Here is a 26,450-nt window from a genome sequence, read left to right as displayed (position 1 = left end):
CCTTGTGGTAGCACTGTTTTCCCGGGTGGTCGCTCCATGTTCTCATTAATTTAATGATCTTAACATGAACAATAATAATAACAAGTTAATAACAGAATAATCATGAATAGTGTATCTCCATACCCAATCCACATAAAGCAATAGCAAGTACTACCCAAAAATATTTCAGGGGTGAACAAGGTATAGAGGTAATCAAAACTGGGGTAACATAAAGGCTCCCATCAAAATTATCCTATGCAGATCATTAAAATTAATAAGAACATGGCTGGGAAAGTAAGTGATCAAGGGCACAACTTGCCTGCAATGAGCTCCTGCTCAGCTACTTCTACTTGTTGAAGCTCAGGTTCCACAGTGGGTTGCTCGTCTACTCGCATCAACACAATACATACATAGTATAGCCAAAATCAACATCACACCAAACAGATGAATGAAATATACAGTAAAAATCTACACATTAAAATGAAACCATAGGAACTGGAATCACTAAATTTTGAGTTATAGAATTCAAGTTATGAATTTCCTAAGATTTAAGGTGATTATAATAGGATTAGATGATAAATTAATTTTCTAACAGAGTTCATGTCTAAACAGTGATTCTAAATGATAGAGAATATTATTACCAAATTTTAGGAATTGGAATGACTCAATTTGGAGCTAAAATGAATTTTCTATGAATTAACTAAGTTCTAGGAATTATTTTTGTATTAATAATACCTTTACTAATTCATTTATATGTTTTAAACGTGCTCTGGACTGGGCGCCAATTTCTGGAAAGTCCAGGGGTCTCGGGCGTAAGAACACCAAGACACAGAGCACAGTCGCTAGGGACGGCGGGTTGATTCTAGAAAAGTACAAGGACTCTTATGAAAGTTTCCAGGGCCAAAGGGGTATCGAGCGTTTCTGGCCGTCCGTTCGAAAATCAGGGGATCTGATTAGATATCTAAACCCGCGAACCGGTACGCCGCACTGGCCACCGGATCAAGATCCTACGGCTACGATTAGATTCACGTTTTATGAACTCCCGCTCAGATCTGGGCCACACGATCCCAAACCGAGGGCTCAGATTTTATAACGCGAAGAGGTATTCTGGCTTTGATCTCGGCCGTCCATCCTATGATCAACGGCACAAAAACCCACCCTCCCCAGAACTAATCCTATCCGCCAATCCTGAGATCGACGGCATCCATCGCGCCTCTCCCCATCGCCAGCCCTTCCCGGTGAACAGGCACGACGGAGCGCCCGGCGCGGCGGCGCCATGGCCGGGTTTCGCGCACCCACGATTTCCTAGGGCAATTCTCCGATCCAAACTATGCTACACATTGGGAATGATAGTACGGGGCAATGGGTAGCGTGCTTACCGGTGATTATGGACCGTGCAGGCGTGTCCACGATGCGCGGCGGATTCGCGGCGGTGGTGAAGCGACGGCGAGGAATTCGCCCGATTTCGATGCCCCGCAACCCCCGCCAAGGCCACCGACACGATCCCGGGGCCCCGCGCAGCACCCCAGTCGTTTGCCGAAGGCCCAACCACGGCGCAAAGAGGTCCGCGACGGCGGCGGGCTTCACACTCTCCGCGCCGGAGCTTGCACGGTCAAATTGGAGAGCACGAGTGGACGGTTCGAGGCGCTGGTGGTTGAGAGGAGAGCGGAGGGGGTTTGGCTTCAATGTTATAGGGCGTCCGCGAGGTAGGTGGAGCTGGTGACGCGAATCGCGCGCGGTCTCCGTGCGCCCGCCATGCGCGGGGGAGTTTGTTGAGGGCGGGGAAGACGGCTGACAAGTGGACCCCACGGACCAGAGGCAGAGCGCGAGTGCGAGACTGTGGCTGTTGCGTGGGCCCATAAAGACAGTCGCAGTAAGGGCGAGCGCGACCTGGAGTGGGTTGGCTGACGCGGAGGGCCGGCGTGTCAGTGGGTATCCCGCGCGCGCGTGTGGGAGCGTAGAAGTTGGGCCGCGCGGGTGGAAACAGGCATTGGGCCGAAAACGAGGTATGGCGGCCCATGAGGCATTTTATCCTTTTCTTTTTATTCTTCTTTCTATTTTCTTCATTTTCAAATCCAATTTGAATCCAAGTTTAAATTCAAACTTTTATGGCTTATCATTTACACTATGTTTGTATAGTTAACAGTAATAAGTTTAAGAATATCTAAGTTTAGGAATATTTATTTTTTTATACTTTTATATCATTTCTCTTTTTCTTATTTCCAAACCTTGATTTCCATTTAGGGTTTAATCCAACCTCTAGTAATTATTATCTTATTACTGTTATACTTATTATTTTATTTAATGCACAAACATATAAAACTCCGACAAGATGCACTTTCTTTTATTTTAGTACCATTTATTTTAATCAATCACTCTTAATTAGAGGTGTGCTCTTTTTATGATGCAAATAAGGCGCATAAAATAAGGAATTCACTATATAATCCTTTTATACAATTTTGAGTATTACAAATCCTACCCCCCTTAAAAATAATCTCGTCCTCGAGATTTAAGAAGATCTAGGGAAGAGGTGGGGAAAATCTATACGAAGTTCTTCTTCTCTTTCCCAAGTTGCTTCATCTTCACTGTGGTGGCTCCATTGCACTTTGCACATCTTTATAACCTTATTCCTCGTAACTCGAGTCAAAGTATCCAAAATCCTGATGGGGTACTCAGCATAAGTCAAGTCTTCTTGAACACTAAGGTCTTCCATCGGTAACTGTTCTTCAGGCACCCTGAGACATTTCTTCAGCTGAGATACATGAAAGACATCATGAACATCCGCAAGATGATCCGGTAACTCTAATTGATATGCAACCTCACCCACTCGCTTTAAGATTAAGAAGGGTCCAATAAAGCGAGGGGACAATTTTCCTTTGACTTTAAACCTTCTCATACCCCGGAGTGGTGACACCTTCAAATAAACATAATCTCCCTCCTTAAACTCAAGTAGTCTTCTCCGGGTATCAGCATAGCTTTTCTGCCTGGATTGTGCAGTTCTCAAATTCTCCCTTATTTGCTGAACTTGTTCCTCTGCTTCCTGTATAATCTCAGGTCCAAACAACTGCCTTTCACCAGTTTGATTCCAATACAAGGGAGTCCTGCACTTTCTGCCATACAAAGCCTCAAACGGTGACATCTTCAAGCTGGCCTGGTAGCTATTATTATATGAGAACTCCGCATACGGCAAACTCTTATCCCAACTACCACCATGTTTAAGAGCACAAGCTCTTAACATATCTTCAAGCACTTGGTTAGTCCTCTCAGTCTGCCCATCAGTCTGGGGATGGTAAGCCGAACTGAAATTCAATCTTGTATCCAATGACTCGTGCAACTTCTTCCAATACCGAGAGGTAAACTGTGATCCTCGATCAGACACGATCTTCTTTGGCACACCATGTAAGCATACAATCCGTGCCATGTACAACTCTGCCAACTTGGCACCTGAATACGTGGTCTTCACTGGAATAAAGTGGGCTACCTTGGTTAGCCTGTCCACAATCACCCATATAGAATCATAACCAGCAGACGTGCGGGGTAATCCAACAATGAAGTCCATGCCAATCTCTTCCCATTTCCACTCAGGTATCTTTAGTGGGTGCAGTAGTCCGGCTGGCCTCTGGTGTTCAGCCTGAACTCTTTGGCACACATCGCACATCGCCACATGTGCAGCCACATCTCTCTTCAATCCATACCACCAGAACTTCTACTTCAAATCCCGATACATCTTGGTACTACTAGGATGCATAGTATAATTCGAGTCATAAGCTCCCTTTAAAATAGTCTCACGAAGGCTTTCAATATCAGGAACACACATTCTGTCCTTGAACCATACGGTGCCTTGCTCATCTTCTGTGAATTCCGGACCTCGACCTTCAGTAATAAGAACCTTGATCTCTTGTATTTTAGCATCACCAATTTGTCCTTTGCGGATTTCTTGCTCCAAAGTAGGTTCCACATCCATAATAACTCCTTTAGTTTGAGCAACTATTCCCCAGGTTAAGTCTCCTGAAATCCTCAACAATCTCATCGAGTAGCTGGGCAACAACAGCTGAATAAACATGCTCCTTTTGACTCAAGGCATCTGCAACCAAATTGCCTTGCCTGGGTGATAGTGAATCTCCAAATCATAATCCTTAATAAGCTCCAACCAACGGCGTTGCCTAAGGTTGAGATCCTTCTGAGTGAATATATACTTCAAATTCTTATGATCCGTGTACACTTGGCACTTAGTTCCCATGACACAATGTCTCCATATCTTTAGTGCATGCACAACGGCTGCCATTTCTATGTCATGCGTGGGGTAGTTCAACTCATGTTTCCGCAACTGGCCAGACGCGTAGGCGATCACATGTCCTTCTTGCATGAGCACACATCCTAAGCCTTGGCCACATGCATCACAATAAATATCAAATCCTTTCTGCAGATCTGTCATAACCAACACTGGTGGTGACATCAATCTCTTCTTTAAGTGTTCAAAACTATCTTGGCACTTCTCGTCCCACTTAAATTCTCTTCCCTTCTCCAGAAGTGAGGTCATAGGCTTAGCAATCTTAGAGAATCCTTCAATAAATTTCCGATAATATCCTGCAACTCCTAGGAAATTCCGAATCTTCGTAACTATAGTGGGTATGCTCCACGCCACTATCTCCTTGACTTTAGCAGGATCCACTAATATCCCTCCATTAGAAATGATATGTCCAAGGAATGACACCTTGTCAATCCAAAACCCACACTTACTGAACTTGGCATAGAGCTGATTATCTCGCAGCTTCTGTAGCTCCAATCTCAGATGTTCCTCATGATCACTTCACTCTTAGAATAGATAAGAATATCGTCGATGAACACCACGACGAATCTGTCCAAATACTCCATAAACACCTTATTCATCAAATCCATAAAATAAGCTGGTGCATTAGTTAGTCCAAATGACATAACGGTGAACTCATATAATCCATATCGAGTCGAGAAATCCGTCTTGGGAATATCCGATAGCCTAATCTTCATTTGATGGTAACCCGATCGGAGATCAATCTTCGAAAATACTCTTGCACCTCTCATCCGATTAAATAAATCCTCAATGCGGGGTAATGGATACTTGTTCTCCACAGTGACATCGTTACGGGACCTATAATCCACGCACATCCCTTGCGATCCTTCTTTCTTCTGTATAATTAGAACTGGTGCTCCACAAGGTGAAGAATTCGGACGAATGTATCCAACCTCTTGTAATTCCGTTAATTGTTTCTTAAGTTCCTTTAGTTCTTCTACGGACATCCTGTATGGTCGCTTAGATATAGGGGCAGTTCCAGGTAAGAGATCTATGACAAACTCAACTTCTGTATCTGGTGGCATCCCTAATAACTCTTCTGGGAAGACATCCGGAAAATCTCTAACCACACGGATATTGACACCAACAAACTTCCCATCTACTAAGAATGTCGCTAGTCTGGTGGCGGTAGTTACTGCAATTCCAACTTCAAATCTTTCTTCTTTGGAACTGGTGAGTTCTATGGTTCCTTCAGCACAGTGTATAAACTGCATTTGACTTTCTTAACCATGACATACCAAGGATTTACGTCTATAGTGCTCTCTTCTAACACTATAGGGGTAGCCCATCTGGGTTAGGAACACAAGGTAAGAAGGAAAGAATGGTAGACAAGGCGTGTAATTACGAGAAATGTTACTGCAGGGGATTTATTAGCTAAGTAGATTAGTGTGTTATCCACTAAAGCTAATACATTACCTTATGGTGGTACATGCTAAGATGTCCGTCTATACTATTTCAATCAATCAAAGAAGCAAATCAGGCATTGATCATCAGAACAATCAACCAACATTTTTAAATAGGGAAATTAGTTTTTTTTTTGTCTTAGGTCTCCTATCTCTTAAAAATTGCCATAAGGGTAGGGATTCCAAGGTGTGAAATCCATCTTGTCTTGGAGTAGAAAAGGTAAGAATGATCAGAGTAGAACAGTAGAAGGTGAGACAGGATCAAGATAAGTATAGAAAGAATCAAAGTAAGGTAAGTGTAGGATGAATCAGAATGAGATAAGTAGGTAAGGGTTTTGTCCATTTCTATCTAGGTTTCGTCCTACAGTCAACATTTCCTCTGATACCACTTCTGTAACACCCGGTTTTAAAGGGACAAAACCGGGTGCATCTCATACATGCGCCAAGAAGACAACATATATAATAACAGAGTGTATAGAGATAAATGTCATAAAACATCAGAGTAATTATTACATAGCGGAAGACTTATTACAAAATAAAGGAATAAATGTAAAACGAACTAAGGATCGTCGGCGCCAATGTCAACTGAGAAACGCCACCTAGATCAGATCATACTCCTCAGTGTTAGGCGGCTCCTCTTCGACCACCTGCTCTTCTCCTGTGGGGGGGGGGGGGGTGTGAGACAGCAAGAGTGAGCTCACATACGTTCATAGCTCAACAAGTCGTGGGGAATAATGTGGCATGAACTCACCAAAGGTGGGAGTTCATGTAGTGTAAGGCTGATCAATGAAACAGAGGTTGAGGCTGAGCATTGCTTTTATAAGTTGGTCAAAATTTTATTAGCAATTACTAAGTGTAAGTAAATACCAAACCTTAATAATAATAAAGAACAGTAATAGTAAAATAATCCCAAATGCGATGCAAATGTCAAATTGAATTTAAGTTCCATAATTAATCATGTGAGGGTCCGAGCCGCTCTTGACCGTGAGCACGGCTAGTATACTAGTTTTACACTCTGCAGAGGTTGCGCATCTTTACCCACAAGTCGTGTATCCCATGTCGCCTGGGTTTGCAAGGCCCTTAGACACTACCGAGGTGAATGGCTAGGGATCCACTACGAGGCCTTTACAAAGTTCCACTAGCTTCCGAAAACCCGCTACAGTTTATAGGAAGATCCAGTACAGGGTTCCTGGCTGACAGCCATCGCAGCAAAATCAACCAGGGACCTCCCCGCACTGACCTCTCCCCTACTGCCCTTGCCCCTTTCGGGTAAGGTAGTCTTCCACTAGCTTTCCTAATTAGTCAGCCAAGGGCGTCCCATTATACCCTTGTGGTAGCACTGTTTTCCCGGGTGGTCGCTCCATGTTCCCATTAATTTAATGATCTTAACATGAACAATAATAATAACAAGTTAATAACAGAATAATCATGAATAGTGTATCTCCATACCCAATCCACATAAAGCAATAGCAAGTACTACCCAAAAATATTTCAGGGGTGAACAAGGTATAGAGGTAATCAAAACTGGGGTAACATAAAGGCTCCCATCAAAATTATCCTATGCAGATCATTAAAATTAATAAGAACATGGCTGGGAAAGTAAGTGATCAAGGGCACAACTTGCCTGCAATGAGCTCCTGCTCAGCTACTTCTACTTGTTGAAGCTCAGGTTCCACAGTGGGTTGCTCGTCTACTCGCATCAACACAATACATACATAGTATAGCCAAAATCAACATCACACCAAACAGATGAATGAAATATACAGTAAAAATCTACACATTAAAATGAAACCATAGGAACTGGAATCACTAAATTTTGAGTTATAGAATTCAAGTTATGAATTTCCTAAGATTTAAGGTGATTATAATAGGATTAGATGATAAATTAATTTTCTAACAGAGTTCATGTCGAAACAGTGATTCTAAATGATAGAGAATATTATTACCAAATTTTAGGAATTGGAATGACTCAATTTGGAGCTAAAATGAATTTTCTATGAATTAACTAAGTTCTAGGAATTATTTTTGTATTAATAATACCTTTACTAATTCATTTATATGTTTTAAACGTGCTCTGGACTGGGCGCCAATTTCTGGAAAGTCCAGGGGTCTCGGGCGTAAGAACACCAAGACACAGAGCACAGTCGCTAGGGACGGCGGGTTGATTCTAGAAAAGTACAAGGACTCTTATGAAAGTTTCCAGGGCCGAAGGGGTATCGAGCGTTTCTGGCCGTCCGTTCGAAAATCAGGGGCTCTGATTAGATATCTAAACCCGCGAACCGGTACGCCGCACTGGCCACCGGATCAAGATCCTACGGCTACGATTAGATTCACGTTTTATGAACTCCCGCTCAGATCTGGGCCACACGATCCCAAACCGAGGGCTCAGATTTTATAACGCGAAGAGGTATTCTGGCTTTGATCTCGGCCGTCCATCCTATGATCAACGGCACAAAAACCCACCCTCCCCAGAACTAATCCTATCCGCCAATCCTGAGATCGACGGCATCCATCGCGCCTCTCCCCATCGCCAGCCCTTCCCGGTGAACAGGCACGACGGAGCGCCCGGCGCGGCGGCGCCATGGCCGGGTTTCGCGCACCCACGATTTCCTAGGGCAATTCTCCGATCCAAACTATGCTACACATTGGGAATGATAGTACGGGGCAATGGGTAGCGTGCTTACCGGTGATTATGGACCGTGCAGGCGTGTCCACGATGCGCGGCGGATTCGCGGCGGTGGTGAAGCGACGGCGAGGAATTCGCCCGATTTCGATGCCCCGCAACCCCCGCCAAGGCCACCGACACGATCCCGGGGCCCCGCGCAGCACCCCAGTCGTTTGCCGAAGGCCCAACCACGACGCAAAGAGGTCCGCGACGGCGGCGGGCTTCACACTCTCCGCGCCGGAGCTTGCACGGTCAAATTGGAGAGCACGAGTGGACGGTTCGAGGCGCTGGTGGTTGAGAGGAGAGCGGAGGGGGTTTGGCTTCAATGTTATAGGGCGTCCGCGAGGTAGGTGGAGCTGGTGACGCGAATCGCGCGCGGTCTCCGTGCGCCCGCCATGCGCGGGGGAGTTTGTTGAGGGCGGGGAAGACGACTGACAAGTGGACCCCACGGACCAGAGGCAGAGCGCGAGTGCGAGACTGCGGCTGTTGCGTGGGCCCATAAAGACAGTCGCAGTAAGGGCGAGCGCGACCTGGAGTGGGTTGGCTGACGCGGAGGGCCGGCGTGTCAGTGGGTATCCCGCGCGCGCGTGTGGGAGCGTAGAAGTTGGGCCGCGCGGGTGGAAACAGGCATTGGGCCGAAAACGAGGTATGGCGGCCCATGAGGCATTTTATCCTTTTCTTTTTATTCTTCTTTCTATTTTCTTCATTTTCAAATCCAATTTGAATCCAAGTTTAAATTCAAACTTTTATGGCTTATCATTTACACTATGTTTGTATAGTTAACAGTAATAAGTTTAAGAATATCTAAGTTTAGGAATATTTATTTTTTTATACTTTTATATCATTTCTCTTTTTCTTATTTCCAAACCTTGATTTCCATTTAGGGTTTAATCCAACCTCTAGTAATTATTATCTTATTACTGTTATACTTATTATTTTATTTAATGCACAAACATATAAAACTCCGACAAGATGCACTTTCTTTTATTTTAGTACCATTTATTTTAATCAATCACTCTTAATTAGAGGTGTGCTCTTTTTATGATGCAAATAAGGCGCATAAAATAAGGAATTCACTATATAATCCTTTTATACAATTTTGAGTATTACAGGTTTGGGGGCACCGGACTGTCCGGTGTACACCAGACAGTGTCCGGTGCACCACCGGACAGTGTCCGGTGCACCAGAGGACTCCAACTCGAACTCGCTACCTTCGGGAATTTCTCAGGCCGGCGCGCTATAATTCACCGGACTGTCCGGTGTACACCGGACAGTGTCCGGTGCTCCAAGGAAGCACGGCCTCCGGAACTCGCCAGCCTCGGGAACGCGCAGCAGCCGCTCCGCTATAATTCACCGGACATGTCCGGTGTGCACCGGACTGTCCGGTGCATCCTCGGAGCAACGGCTATTTCGGCGCCAACGGCTACCTGCGATGCATTTAATGCGCGCGCAGCGCGCGCAGAAGGTAGGCGTGCCCATACTGGCGCACCGGACATGGAACAGTACATGTCCGGTGTGCACCGGACATCCAGGCGGGCCCACAAGTCAGGAGCTCCAACGGTCAGAATCCAACGGCATTGGTGTCATGGCTGGGGCACCGGACATGTCCGGTGTGCACCGGACTGTCCGGTGCGCCATCGAACAGACAGCCTCCACCAACGGTCAAGTTTGGTGGTTGGGTCTATAAATACCCCAACCACCCCCACATTCATGGCATCCAAGTTTTCCACTTCTCAACCACTTACAAGAGCTAGGCATTCAATTCTAGACACACCAAAGAGATCAAATCCTCTCCAATTCCACAAAAGGCTTTAGTGATTAGCGAGAGAGATTTGTCGTGTTCTTTTGAGCTCTTGCGCTTGGATTGCTTCTTTTCTTTCTCACTTGCTCTTGTGATCTACACTCAATTGTAATCAAGGCAAGAGGCACCAATTGTGTGGTGGCCCTTGCAGGGAAGTTTTATTCCCGGCTTTGATTTGAGAAGAGAAGCTCACTCGGTCCGAGGGACCGTTTGAGAGAGGGAAGGGTTGAAAGAGACCCGGCCTTTGTGGCCTCCTCAACGGGGAGTAGGTTTGCGAGAACCGAACCTCGGTAAAACAAATCCGCGTGTCACACTCTTCATTTGCTTGCGATTTGTTTTGCGCCCTCTCTCGCGGACTCGTTTACATTTCTAACGCTAACCCGGCTTGTAGTTGTGTTTATATTTGTAAATTTCAGTTTCGCCCTATTCACCCCCCCCTCTAGGCGACTATCAGATAGTGAATGCAAGTGTGCTAGATTTTGTTCGTCAAACTCTTCCTTCATATCGTTCTTTTCGTGAGGATGATCCTAGGGTTTGGTAGATGAAAGGTGGTTGTTGTCAATTGTTGTGTCCGCTAACTTGGATGAGGTTGTACTTGAAAGATGAGTTCCAAATAACATCAAATGCTTAAAAGGTGAAGAACACAAATTACAATGAAAAGGTAAACCTATAGCTAAGCCCAAAATCCAGAAGGGGATAGCTAAAACTTTTTGGAATCTTTTAAGGCCTTGTTCGGTTGCGTCTGGATCGAAAAGGAATGAGGATGATTAAATCTCCTTATATTCAATTTTAACTAGGGAAAAAATTAATCTTCTTACATCCTTTGTGATCCTGACGCAATTGAAAGGGAATTAGGCTTACACCTAGTTCCTAATTGATTTTGGTGGTTGAATTGTCCAACACAAATAATTGGACTAACTAGTTTGCTCTAGATTATATTCTACAGGTGCCAAAGGTTCATCTACAACTATACTAAATCGACTGTCCGGAATACCGTAGATTATTCCGGACAGGAGAAGTTTTTTTGGAAAAACAGACCAATCGCGGACCGTCCGGGCCCTTGCGGCGGACCGTCCGCAACACCTGGATGACCCTCGGACAGAACCAATGCAAAAATCCAAGTCTGTACTACGGACCGTCCGGAGGAAAAGCAAGGACCGTCTGAGACCTTGCGCGGACCGTCCGGCCTCAGGCGCGGACCGTCCGGTAGGTAAGGAACCGAAAAACCCGAAGGTGACGGGTTCGGAAAAATGAATTATAGCGTCCTTGTGGACCGTCCGGGGTGCACGACCGGACCGTCCGCGACTGGCTTTATCTGACATCTGACGACGCATTAAATGCAATATAGCCGTTGATATAGCCGTTACTGCTGACCGTTGCGTTTTCAGCCGTTGATCTACAGGCGCGGACCGTCCGGGCCAGGCGCGCGGACCGTCCGCGGTCGGCAGAATGGAGCAACGGCTAGGAAGTGGTTGGTGGCTATAAATACAACCCCAACCACCTCCATTCAACACACCCAAGCATTCCAACCTTCAACATTCAATACAAGAGCTAGCAATTCATTCCAAGACACATTCAAAGCCTCCATCTCTCCAAGTTTCACAATTGAGAAAAGAGATCATTAGTGATTAGTGACTTGAGAGAGAACGTGATCCGTGTGTTATTTGTCGCTCTTGTCGCTTGGCTTTTGCAATCGTGCTTTCTTTCGATCTTTATTGCGATCAACTCAATTGTAACCAAGGCAAGAGACACCAATTGTGTGGTGGTCCGTGCGGGGAAGTTTGTTCCCGTTTGATTGAGAAGAAGAAGCTCACTCGGTCCGAGGGACCGTTTGAGAGAGGGAAAGGGTTGAAAAAGACCTGGCCTTTGTGGCCTCCTCAACGGGGAGTAGGTTTGCGAGAACTGAACCTCGGTAAAACAAATCCGCGTGTCACACTCCTTATTCGCTTGCGATTTGTTTTGCACCCTTTCTCGCGGACTTGTTTATATTTCTAACGCTAACCCGACTTGTAGTTGTGATTAACTTTGTAAATTTCAGTTTCGCCCTATTCACCCCCCCTCTAGGCGACTTTCAGCAATCAAACAAGCTCTAACGGAATCAATTAAACTCGTGTTTGTATGCGTGTCACAAGGACGAAGCTATCAGTGCATCTAACCTCGTAGCTGTGGAGACGTAGCTGTGGAGACGGGCAATATAATCAACATCGATATTGCTAGAACCACAAACTTCTCCCAAGCACATGCTCGACTCTCAGAACCAAATGGAAGAAATGATTCAGTCTTGGCACACTCGTTGAAAATATTTAGGGCCCGTTTGTTTCTTTGGAATTGAATTCTATTTTAATAATTATAATTTAGACAAAACTAATTAAGTTCATATATTTATATATGTAATATGTTTGTATATTATGTTAAATCATATGAGAGAGATAGTTATATACTGCATTTATGTTATAGCGAAGCAAATAGAAGAGTATGTTATAAGTTGTACAACGGAAAAATAGCATGTAAATCTATAGAATCAATTTCCATCTCTCATCCCATGAATTTGAGATAGGCTTATATGATAACTTTGGAAAGTGGTGGAATGTTACATTCTAAAAAATAGCCTATTCTATTAGTAAGATTCCAATTCCTCAAAATGAAAGAAAACAAACGAGACCTTATCATATTTGATCCTTGTTCCTTGGCACACTCCTAATATTTCTGCAGTATATTAGAGCATATCCAATAATATACCCTATAAAAGTATCCTTAAAATTACAAATAGATATATTTTATAGAATTTAAGGCACCAACAAAAAGCTCTGACAGTAAAGCCCCAAATCAAATGATTATCTGAAATATGTTAATCTACTATATTTGGAAATAAAATTTTTGTGAGTGTCCGTTCGTTCAGATCTAGATACGGAGCATCCAATAAGTTGTAGTATGTTTGTGGCACTTCATTAGTTACCTATGTTTTTTTACGGTTTTTATAAAATAGGACATTATTGCAACAAATTTTATAGTTTGAACCCTATAATTTAATTTGGGGCAGTTAGACAAGTCACTGTTATTATCATGGTTTTATAAACCAGGGAAAGTAAGATTTGTGTTCGGTAAAGATGCTAACGCAGACTTACTCCGAATGATGAGTCGTTAGGACTCAAGCAATGGATTTGAGACGGTGGGTTATACTGGTTCAGGCTTACGCCTTAGCCCAATGTAGTGTTGATCGTAGTATTGCTCTGGGACGTGTTACAACCGGTGTGCTTGTGTGTTCAAAAAGAGTGGGTCATTCCCTTTTATAGTTCAAGGGCTGGATTTTATAGTGAGGACATGTATCCTGCTGTGGAGCTCGGTCGATGGCCTTTGGGTAGCGTGTTTTCTCTGATGTTGTTCGCGGGGTCGTGCGTAGCCGTACTCCCATCATGGTGTGTTGTCCTGTCCGTGCGATCTTCTAATGACATTCTTGTGGTAGTGCGTGGGGGTCCTGTAGGTCAGTCGTATAGAGTAGCCATGCACTGTGCAGCCTTGTCAGTCGTCACAAGCCTGCGTCACTCGTTGGCGTGTGTAGGCGTACACTCGGTATGGTGTATCTATTGCGCACTACCCGATATTCGGGTCAATGTAGAAGCTCCGATGCTGAGGTACTTTATGTATAGGGTTGTTCGGTCCCTTGAGGCTATGGGAGCGCGTTTGAGGAACGTACTTGGGGAGGTGCTGTCATGACGATAGCGGACACTCGCGCGTGCGCGCGGCCTACCTTTCCGATGACTCGCCATGACCCGGGATGTCATGTCTTGTCTTAGTTGGCGTGGACTTTGCGACGTTTGACTTGGTTTCCACCTTGCTTCTCTATCTTGGTTGGGACCTGGGTGGTCGTTCTGCTTCACAGACTTGCTCGACGGGGACCTAGTCGGCTGCTTCGCCTCGCGGTCTTACTCGGCAGGTGTGAATCATCTAGGCCCCTTTGGTAATGTTTTGGTAATTAATGACAACTGCTTGTGGACTAACGATTCTTGGAGAAATAAGAATGCAGGGTTGGACCACATAGAACAGGAAATGTTGAAGTATCATACGCATTGGCTGTGGATCAGATGAAGGGAAAGGTATAATATAGGTTTTATTTTTGTCGGTCTTGAGGAGTTTAGAGAAGATACCTGACCGGATTAGTAGGCTAGATAGCTGTACTATTAAAAGGGGTCAATGACTTAGATCTGTGTAAAACTTAGTGCCTCATAGAGCATCAAGTAGTTGCATTTGCATGATGAAGCGTCCCCAATCCTCTGGGACTCAAATGTGATACAATTACTAGTCCCAGGAGGCTAGTAAACACATTTATACATCAGATGATTTCAGATCTGCTTAAACGAGACAAACCTATAAAGGTGGCGATCAACTTTAAGAGTTGGTCCACAACTCGAGACATATCATCAGAGTGGGGCTGAAGCAGCCCGGTATACGCAGTGAAGCAATTCAGCGGTCCAACAGCCACAGGCAAGGTTGGGAACAGTCGTAACTCTTACCCGATCTCCTTTTCTGAAAAACAACAAATAAGCAAGGGTGAGTACAAACGTACTCAGCAGCCCACCTTCACCCGCGGAATGGGGAAATCAGATATAATGCATGGAATATGTAGAGCTCAGGATATTTTGCAGAAACAACAATATTTTATGCAGAGTTGTTTTGAAAAACATTTTGTATTTTTGCAAAGCGCATCCTCTCCAAAAGGAGCAGGAAGTTTTTCAGTATTATAACAAAAACCCCTGGACTAAACCATCCAGGTATCTCAGCAGTTTCCCACTGGTTTTCCTTTTCAAAAATAGCTACTGGACTTCCCGTCCACCATAGCTCACGGCTCAACCGCCGAACCTTTTTAAAAACCACTTTTCTCAAAACCATCTCTTTTTTTGGAAAACAAAACATTAATTGCCATACCATACCAGACTCGTCCATTCCTGTGGACACAGACTATTCGAATAGGTTTTCAAACTCTGCGCAGAGGTGTACACTTTACCCACTAGTCCGGCTCTGCGATCTCATGATCAATGAGATCCGAATCCGAATCTCTTTCTTTCCCCGCACGTCCTAACCTTAACGGTTATCCGGAAGGAGTCAGGCCACCACCATGTCCAAACCGGACAAAACTTTCCCCCTCCTTATCCTCCCGGTGCTCCCCAGCCTTCATAACCCTGGGGTCGGACCGCACGAGTTCAGATTGAGTGACTGCCCACACAGTCTCGAGTGGTTGTACTATTAAAGAGTACAGGTAGTGAAGATGACAAACCGGTCCTTATACGAGGGGACAATCCTTCTGCTCACGCCTAAACCAGCTGAGCCATCACCTTAGGCCCTCCCCTAAACCAGGGAGTCCCTGATTATCCCTACTCAAAGGTGATAAGGGTGAAAACCCTTCATCATACACATTTTGAAAAAAACATTTTCTTTTGAAAACTCACACCTTTCCTCAAATCATTTGTAACAAATATATCAGGGATTGATTGCGGCAAGCGGCTGGGTGGCCATAATAACTTGTCTTAAAATCATATCATGCATAAAATAACAGGCTGAGGGTTGTGGTTGTAAAACATAGGTAATTTATGCATCAAAGGGATCCAGTGAGCTTGCCGTGCTTATTCGGCGAAGGGGGAAGGGGAGCTCGCGGAACTGGCTTCTGGCTCCACCGCCTGGTGTAGACTTGTAGATCTGGCCTCCACGAGACGACACGAACGCTCCGATAACTATGCAACATGAACAAGCAAACATACAAACAAGCAAGTATGCCAACAAATATTTAGTATAGTGGTCAGAATAGCGATATATGGATGGGTAGAGTCTTGAGTAGAATCTGTGTCATGTGGTGTTGTGATATTACTAGTGGTGGAGCGGAGGTGCTTACCAGGAGGGTGGACTGGAGGCGAAGCGACACTATGCGTGTAGCTGGCAGAGCAGAGTAACTGAGTGGGTGGGGTGTTTGCCTTGGCTGAGGGTGTTGAGTGTGTGTGGAGAGGGAGAGGGTAGTTGGGTGTATTTATAGATGGGTGTATGTGGTGTAGCACAGTGAAGTTCACTGTTGGTGAGAATAGTGACGAATGAATCGTCTGACTTAGTATGAACAAGAGAGTTATAGGTAGAATATGGGACAAGAGTATTTTGGGAGTCTTCTGAAATATGAACCATGTTTAAGGGATGACATGGCTGGATAGGGAATAGTTTGATAAAAATTTAGAAACGAGAATTATTGGAATCTGAGTTTGGGAGCCTGGTTCGAAGGAATCTCAAAGTTAAGCGTGCTCAACTCGGAGAAACCTGGGATGGGTGACCAGATGGGAAGTTCCCTACTGGAAGGAAAATCACAGTCACCGGAGTTCGTATGATTGGAACATGGGTCTGGCTGGTCTTAGGTGGACTGGACATCATGATGGATGAGTAGTTGAAATTTGGGATGACTAGATGACCGATGAATAGTAACGATGATTAGTAACGATGAATAGTGGCGATGGAAAAGAAATTATAGATATCATCGATGAATAGTAACGATGATAAATAGTAATGATAAATAGTAACAATGATGAATAGTGTATGTGAATAGTAATGGTGAATAGTAATGGTGAATAGTAATGGTGAATAGTGATAGTGAATAGTTCGTATGAACGAACGATGAACGATGAATAGGAACTATGAACGAACGGACGAACGAACGATCGGAATTTCGGCAGCATAACGGCAGGAAAAGATTATTTGGACGAACGAACGTACGAACGATCGAATGATCGTACGAACGAACGATCGGAATTTCGGCAGCATAACGGTAGGACAAAGATTATCTGGAAGAACGATGAATAGGGACTATGAACGAACGATGAACGATGAATAGGGACTATGAACGAACGATGAACGATCGAACGATCGAACGAACGAACGATCGGAATTTCGGCAGCATAACGACAGGACAAAGATTATCTGGAAGAACGATGAATAAGGACTATGAACGAACAATGAACGATGAATAGGAACTATGAACGAACGATGAACGATCGAATGATCGAATGAACGAACGATCGGAATTTCGGCAGCATAACGGTAGGAAAAAGATTATTTGGACGAACGAACGGACGAACGATCGAACGATCGGACGAACGGACGAACGAACCATGAACGATCGGACGAACGATCGAACGATCAGACGAACGAACGAACAAACTAAGAACAGGGGACGAACGATCGAAGAACGATCGAACGATCCTTGTGCTAGTGTGTGCTTGTGTGGAACATGGAGTGGGTGTGTGGGGGGGGAGAGAGTTGCCATGAAATGGCTTGGGGTGGGATGAGAGGAGGCCCTTGCCCCTCTATTTATAGCCATGGTGGGGGGGATTAGGGGGAGGGATGAGAGGATTAGGGGGAGGATGAGAGGATTAGTGGGAGATTAGCATGTATTTGTCTTGTATAAGTGAGATTAGCTTGTAGAGCTCACCGTATGACACTGCAGGCATACGTATACGTATGAGCATGAGGAAAGTTATGAAGAAAATATTTATAGGGACTTGAAAAATGATTCTGAAGGTATTTCTCAAGAGGAAAATACTTGGAGATATATCGGTGGAATATTTGGACAGTATTTCTGGACAGGAATTGAAGGGGGTTACTCGGGAAATATCTGGGCTGTATTTCTGGAAAGAATTTAAGGGGGATCATTGGGGAAATATTTGTAGAATATTTTGAGGAGGATTTTGGAGAGAATATAGACCACTATAATTTATTTGTTGATATCAACTCGCAAACAAACATTTTGAAATGAAATTTGAAATTCATTTTGAATTTAGAGCGAGTTTGAGAAAATTTCAAGATTTGAATTTTTGGGATGCTACAAATCTACCCCACTTAAAAGGAATCTCGTCCTCGAGATTCGGCTTAGAAGGGTTATGGGTATAGCTTTACTTCAGCTACATATCTTCACCTTGCAACTCTTCGAGGAGATGGAACTTCAACAAAATCTGGCCTTTCAGGAGTATCCGGTTGATGATTGCAAACGCTGATTCTGGCTACTCAAAGATCATCTTCAGGCTTCTGGCTTTCGCTTGGCAGCTAGCTTATGGAGGAAGCATTGATGCCAACACGCAAACCTTCCTCTTGCGAACTCCCACATGGACTCCTTCCTTGATTGGTCTTCTGGTGCTTTATCAACAAAACTTGGGTGACCACTTCTCATCCAGAAACTTATATGCTTTGATGATCTGGTCCTCCACAAGCATGCTACAGGCCTTCTTTTTCTCCACGACAGGAACTTTACTGGAACACTACCCCACTTAAAAAGAATGAGGGTAGAACTCTTGAATCTTGGGGATTTGAACTCCTTGAAGTACCTCATAACAAGGGTGTTACGGGGCCTTCTTCTGTTGTTGCTGCTTGAGCAGGATGCGGAGAAATGACTGACACAGGGTTGATTTTGGGAGAACCTTCTTCTCATCTTCTCTTCGCTATCTTCTTTTCACTGACCCTTTCTTTCTCTTTGCTCTTCTGAGAGCACCTAGAGGGGGGGGGTGAATAGGTGATCCTGTAAAACTTAAACTTATAGCCACAAAAACTTGTTAAGTGTTAGCACAATAAATGCCAAGTGGCTAGAAAGGAGTCTCAACAAAACACAATACCACAAGAGATCAATCACAGAGACGACACAGTGGTTTATCCCGTGGTTCGGCCAAGACCAACGCTTGCCTACTCCACGTTGTGGCGTCCCAACGGACGAGGGTTGCAATCAACCCCTCTCAAGCGGTCCAAAGACCCACTTGAATACCACGGTGTTTTGCTTGCTTTTTCTCAATCCCGTTTGCGAGGAATCTCCACAACTTGGAGCCTCTCGCCCTTACAATTGAAGTTCACAAAGAACACAGAGCAAAGGGGGAATGAGCAACGCACACAAGACTTCAAAAGATCAGAGCAACAACACGCACACAAGTCGCAACAGGAGCTCGCAACACAACTCAAAGAGTTCGCAACTCAACAAGAGCTCTAGATGCTATCACAACGAAACGAATGCGTGAGATCGATGTCTTGGTGCTTAGGAATGTTGTAGGAATGCTTGGTGTACTCCTCCATGCGCCTAGGGGTCCCTTTTATAGCCCCAAGGTAGCTAGGAGCCGTTGAGAACAAATCTGGAAGGCCATCCTTGCCTTCTGTCGTCGGGCGCACCGGACAGTCCGGTGCACACCGGACACTGTCCGGTGCCCGATTTCCTTCCTTAATTAGCGAAGCCGACCGTTGGCAGACTTGGAGCCGTTGGCGCACCGGACATGTCCGGTGCACACCGGACAGTCCGGTGCCCCCTTCTAGCCGTTGGCTCGGCCACGTGTCCCGCGCAGATCGCGCGGCCGACCGTTGGCCCGGCCGACCGTTGGCTCACCGGACAGTCCGGTGAATTATAGCCGTACGCCGTCGGCGAATTCCCGAGAGCGGCCACTTCGCTTGAGGCAGCCTGGTGCACCGGACATTGTCCGGTGCACCACCGGACACTGTCCGGTGCACCACCGGACAGTCCGGTGCCCCAGACCGAAACAGCCTCTTGGCTGAACACAACCAACTCCCCTCTTTTCTTCTTCTTCCTGTTTCTGATACTTAGACAAGTATATTAGTACACAAAATCAATGTACTAAGACATGGAAACATACCTTTGCTCCTGATTTGCACTTTGTCCATTCATGGGCATAGATTTACATTTAAGCACTTGTGTTGGCACTCAATCACCAAAATACTTAGAAATGGCCCAAGGGCACATTTCCCTTTCAATCTCCCCCTTTTTGGTGATTTATGCCAACACAACATAAAGCAACTAGAACAAGTGCAATATCACTTCAAATAAAAACTCAAATTTATTTTGATTCAGTTTTGGCATATATGGATCATCCTTTGCCACCACTTGGTTTGTTTTTCAAATCAACCTCAAAATCCTATCTCTAAGTCAAATCCACTTGTAGAGACATCAAGAGAGGTTTTCCAAAGAAAATTGATTCAATATTCCAAAAACTCCCCCTATTTCCCATAATCAATACTTCTCCCCACAAGAAGTCAACTTTTGACAAGAGAGACAACAAAAGAGATTTGACAAACCAAAAGCTCTATTCTACTGTTTTCAAAATCTCTCAAAGTGGTAGCTGATCCATTTATCACTTTGGCCTTTATTTTCTCCCCCTTTGGCATCAAGCACCAAAACGGGATCAATCTTGGCCCTTTAACCCCATTGCCTCACCAAAATCTTCAATTAAGAGCAAATAGGCAATAAGAGTATAAAGATGAACTTGGAAAAGTTACTCTTTTCATCGGAGTGCAGTGGAAGTCTTTCACGGTTCAAGTCCACCTTTCCCTTTCAAACCTTCTTTGAGACTAAAACAATCAAACTCAAACAAATGGTTAGTCTCAAAGGGTCAAGTTGCAACACGTCTCCCCCTAAAACTGTGCATCACTTTGCAACGGACTTATGAGGTCCAGGGAGTGTGTGTACAACTTGAGCACCACAATAAACAACAAAATGCAAAAAGGAACATGATCAAGGGCATAAACACATGTATGCTACAATTCAATCCAAGTTCCGCGAATCTAAGACATTAAGCTCACTACGCAACCTGCAAAAGGTCTTCTCATCTAGAGGCTTGGTAAAGATATCGGCTAGCTGGTTCTCGGTGCTAACATGAAACACTTCGATATCTCCCTTTTGCTGGTGGTCTCTCAAAAAGTGATGCCGGATGTCTATGTGCTTTGTGCGGCTGTGTTCAACAGGATTTTCCGCCATGCGGATAGCACTCTCATTGTCACATAGGAGTGGGACTTTGCTCAGATTGTAGCCAAAGTCCCTGAGGGTTTGCCTCATCCAAAGTAGTTGTGCGCAACACTGTCCTGCGGCAACATACTCGGCCTCAGCGGTGGATAGGGCAACGGAGGTTTGTTTCTTAGAGTTCCACGACACCAGGGACCTTCCTAAGAATTGGCACGTCCCTGATGTATTCTTCCTATCGACCTTACATCCAGCATAGTCGGAATCTGAGTATACCACCAAGTCAAAGGTAGACCCCTTTGGATACCAGAGCCCGAAGCAAGGCGTAGCAACCAAATATCTTAGAATTCGCTTCACCGCCACTAAGTGACACTCCTTAGGATCGGATTGAAATCTAGCACACATGCATACGCTAAGCATAATATCCGGTCTACTAGCACATAAATAAAGTAACGACCCTATCATTGACCGGTATGCTTTTTGATCAACGGACTTACCTCCTTTGTTGAGGTCAGTGTGTCCGTCGGTCCCCATCGGAGTTTTTGCGGGCTTGGCGTCCTTCATCCCAAACCGCTTTAGCAGATCTTGCGTGTACTTCGTTTGGGAGATGAAGGTGCCGTCCTTGAGTTGCTTCACTTGGAATCCAAGGAAGTAGTTCAACTCGCCCATCATCGACATCTCAAATTTCTGCGTCATCACCCTGCTAAACTCTTCACAAGACTCTTGGTTAGTAGAACCAAATATTATGTCATCGACATAAATTTGGCACACAAACAAATCACCATCACATGTCTTAGTGAACAGAGTTGGATCGGCTTTCCCAACCTTGAAAGCATTAGCAAGTAAAAAGTCTCTAAGGCATTCATACCATGCTCTTGGGGCTTGCTTAAGTCCATAGAGCGCCTTAGAGAGCTTACACACGTGGTCGGGGTACCGTTCATCCTCGAAGCCAGGGGGTTGCTCTACGTACACCTCCTCCTTGATCGGCCCGTTGAGGAACGCGCTCTTCACATCCATTTGGTACAACCTGAAAGAATGGTGAGCGGCATATGCTAGCAAGATACGAATTGATTCTAGCCTAGCCACAGGAGCAAAAGTCTCCTCAAAGTCCAAACCTGCGACTTGGGCATAACCTTTTGCCATAAGTCGAGCCTTGTTCCTCGTCACCACCCCGTGCTCGTCCTGTTTGTTGCGGAATACCCACTTGGTTCCCACAATGTTTTGCTTGGGACGAGGCACCAGTGTCCAAACTTCATTGCGCTTGAAGTTGTTGAGTTCCTCCTGCATGGCCAACACCCAGTCCGGATCTAGCAAGGCCTCTTCTACCCTGAAAGGCTCAATAGAAGAGACAAAAGAGTAATGCTCACAAAAATTAACTAATCGAGATCGAGTAGTTACTCCCTTGCTGATATCACCCAGAATTTGGTCGACGGGATGATCCCTTTGAATCATCGCTCGAACTTGGGTTGGAGGTGCCGGTTGCGCTTCTTCCTCCATCACGTGATCATCTTGTGCTCCCCCTTGATCACACGCCTCCTTTTGATGAACCTGTTCATCGTCTTGAGTTGGGGGATGCACCGTTGTTGAGGAAGAAGGTTGATCTTGTCCATCTTGTTCCTGTGGCCGCACTTCTCCAATCGCCATGGTTCGTATAGCGGCCGGTGGAACATCTTCTTCATCTACATCATCACAATCAACAACTTGCTCTCTTGGAGAGCCATTAGTCTCATCAAATACAACGTCGCTAGAGACTTCAACCAAACCCGATGATTTGTTGAAGACTCTATACGCCTTTGTATTTGAGTCATAACCTAACAAAAACCCTTCTACAGCTTTGGGAGCAAACTTAGAATTTCTACCCTTCTTTACTAGAATGTAGCACTTGCTCCCAAATACACGAAAGTAAGATACATTGGGTTTGTTACCGGTTAGTAGCTCATACGAAGTCTTCTTGAGGAGGCGATGAAGGTAGACCCTGTTGATGGCGTGGCAAGCCGTGTTCACGGCTTCCGACCAGAAACACTCGGGGGTCTTGAATTCTCCAAGCATCGTCCTCGCCATATCGATTAGCGTCCTGTTCTTCCTCTCTACCACACCATTTTGCTGTGGTGTGTAGGGAGCGGAGAACTCGCGCTTGATCCCTTCCTCCTCAAGGAACTCCTCTACTTGAAGGTTCTTGAACTCGGACCCGTTGTCGCTCCTTATCTTCTTCACCTTGAGCTCAAACTCATTTTGAGCTCTCCTGAGGAAGCGCTTGAGGGTCCCTTGGGTTTCAGACTTATCCTGCAAAAAGAACACCCAAGTGAAGCGGGAAAAGTCATCAACGATAACTAGACCATACTTACTTCCTCCTATGCTCAGATAGGCGACGGGTCCGAAGAGGTCCATATGCAGCAGCTCCAGGGGTCTTGAAGTGGTCATCACATTCTTGCTGTGATGCGCTCCTCCCACTTGTTTACCTGCTTGACAAGCTGCACAAGGTCTATCTTTTTCGAATTGCACGTTAGTTAAACCTATCACGTGTTCTCCTTTTAGAAGCTTGTGAAGGTTCTTCATCCCCACATGTGCTAAGCGGCGATGCCACAGCCAGCCCATGCTAGTCTTAGCTATTAAGCATTCATCTAGACTGGCCTCTTCTTTTGCAAAATCAACTAAATAAAGTTTGTCGTCTAATACACCCTTAAAAGCTAGTGAACCATCACTTCTTCTAAAGACAGACACGTCTACATTTGTAAATAGACAGTTATATCCCATGTGACATAATTGACTAACAGATAACAAATTATATCCAAGACTCTCCACTAAAAACACATTGGAGATAGAATGCTCATTCGAAATTGCAATTTTACCTAACCCTTTTACCTTGCCTTGATTCCCATCACCGAATATAATTGAATCTTGGGAATCCTTATTCTTGACGTAGGAGGTGAACATCTTCTTCTCCCCCGTCATATGGTTTGTGCATCCGCTATCAATAATCCAGCTTGAACCTCCGGATGCATAAACCTGCAAGGCAAATTTAGGCTTGGGACTTAGGTACCCAACTCTTGTTGGGTCCTACAAGGTTAGTGCAAATATCCTTAGGGACCCAAATGCAAGTTTTGTCTCCCTTGCATTTTGCCCCTAACTTCCTAGCAACTATTTTCCTATCCTTTCTACAAATAGCAAAGGAAGCATTTAAAGCACAATAAATTGTAGAAGGTTCATTCACTACTTTCCTAGGAGCATGAATAATATTCTTTCTACCACCATTTCTATCATGCGCATATGAAGAACTAGAAGCAAACATAGCATGAGAAAAATCATTGTAAGCATTATAACTCCTATAGGCATTTCTAGTTTGTCTCCTATCATGATACAAAAAGGCATGGTTCTTTTTAGCATTAGTAGCCATAGGGGCCTTCCCTTTCTCCTTAGCGGGAATGGGAGCCTTATGGCTTGTTAAGTTCTTGGCTTCCCTCTTGAAGCCAAGTCCATCCTTAATTGAGGGGTGTCTACCGATTGTGTAGGCATCCCTTGCAAATTTTAGTTTATCAAATTCATTCTTGCTAGTCTTAAGTTGGGCATTAAGACTAGCCAATTCCTCAGTTAATTTGGAAATTGAAACTAAATGATCGCTACAAGCATCAACATTGAAATCTTTACACCTAGTGCAAATCTCAATATGTTCTACACAAGAATTAGATTTACTAGCTACTTCTAGTTTAGCATTTAAGTCATCATTAACATTCTTTAAAGTAGCAATGGTTTCATGACAAGAAGATAGTTCACTAGAAAGCACTTCATTTCTTTTAACTTCTAAAGCATAAGATTTTTGTGCCTCTATAAACTTATCATGTTCATCATACAACAAATCCTCTTGCTTTTCTAAAAGCCTATCCTTTTCATTCAAGGCATCAATCAATTCATTGATTTTATCAATTTTATTTCTATCCAATCCCTTGAACAAACTAGAGTAATCTATTTCATCATCACTAGACTCATCGTCACTAGAAGAATCATAAGTGATATCATTACGAGTGATTACCTTCTTCTCTCTTGCCATGAGGCAAGTGTGACGCTCGTTGGGGAAGAGGGATGACTTGTTGAATGCAGCGGCGGCGAGTCCCTCATTGTCGGAGTCAGACGAGGAGCAGTCCGAATCCCACTCCTTGCCAAGATGAGCCTCGCCCTTTGCCTTCTTATAATTCTTCTTCTTCTCCCTCTTGTTCCCTTGGTCCTGATCACTATCATTGTCGGGACAGTTAGCAATAAAATGACCAAGCTTACCGCATTTGAAGCACGAACGCTTCCCCTTGGCTTTGGTCTTGCTTGGCTGTCCCTTGCGACCTTTAAGCGCCGTCTTGAATCTTTTGATGATGAGGGCCATCTCTTCATCATTAAGTCCGGCCGCCTCAATTTGTGCCACCCTGCTAGGTAGCGCCTCCTTGCTTCTTGTTGCCTTGAGAGCAAGGGGTTGAGGCTCGTTGATCGGTCCATTCAAGGCATCGTCCACGTATCTTGCCTCCTTGATCATCATCCGTCCGCTTACGAATTTTCCGAGTACCTCCTCGGGCGTCATCTTCGTGTACCTGGGATTCTCACGAATATTGTTCACGAGATGAGGATCAAGAACGGTAAATGACCTTAGCATTAGGCGAATGACGTCGTGATCCGTCCATCGCGTGCTTCCGTAGCTCCTTATTTTGTTGATAAGGATCTTGAGCCGGTTGTATGTTTGCGTCGGCTCCTTGCCCCTTATCATCGCGAATCGTCCGAGCTCGCCCTCCACCAACTCCATCTTGGTGAGTAAGGTGACATCATTCCCCTCATGAGAGATCTTGAGGGTGTCCCAAATTTGCTTGGCATTGTCCAAGCCGCTCACCTTGTGATACTCGTCCCTGCACAAAGAGGCTAGCAACACAGTAGTAGCTTGTGCATTTTTATGGATCTGTTCATTAATAAACGAAGGACTATCCGAGCTATCAAATTTCATTCCACTTTCCACAATCTCCCAAATGCTTGGATGGAGAGAAAATAGGTGTGTACGCATTTTGTGACTCCAAAATCCGTAGTCCTCTCCATCAAAGTGAGGAGGCTTGCCAAGTGGAATGGGGAGCAAATGAGCATTTGAGCTGTGCGGAATGCGCGAATAATCAAAAGAAAAGTTTGAGTTAACCGTCTTTTGTTTGTCGTAGTCGTCGTCCTTGTGGGAAGAAGTAGACTCGTCGCTGTCGTAGTAGACGATCTCCTTGATACGTCTTGTCTTCTTCTTCTTCCCATCTTTACGTCTGTGGCCCGAGCCAGAGTCGTTGGATTTGTCATCTTTTGGCTCGTTGACGAAGGACTCCTTTTCCTTGTCGTTGATCACGATTCCCTTCCCCTTAGGATCCATCTCTTCGGGCGGTTAGTCCCTTTCTTGAAGAGAACGGCTCCGATACCAATTGAGAGCACCTAGAGGGGGGGGGTGAATAGGTGATCCTGTAAAACTTAAACTTATAGCCACAAAAACTTGTTAAGTGTTAGCACAATAAATGCCAAGT

Source organism: Zea mays, chromosome 7 (assembly GCF_902167145.1).
Source record: "Zea mays cultivar B73 chromosome 7, Zm-B73-REFERENCE-NAM-5.0, whole genome shotgun sequence".
Lineage (NCBI taxonomy): Eukaryota > Viridiplantae > Streptophyta > Magnoliopsida > Poales > Poaceae > Zea > Zea mays.
Note: the sequence above shows the minus strand (reverse complement) of the source record.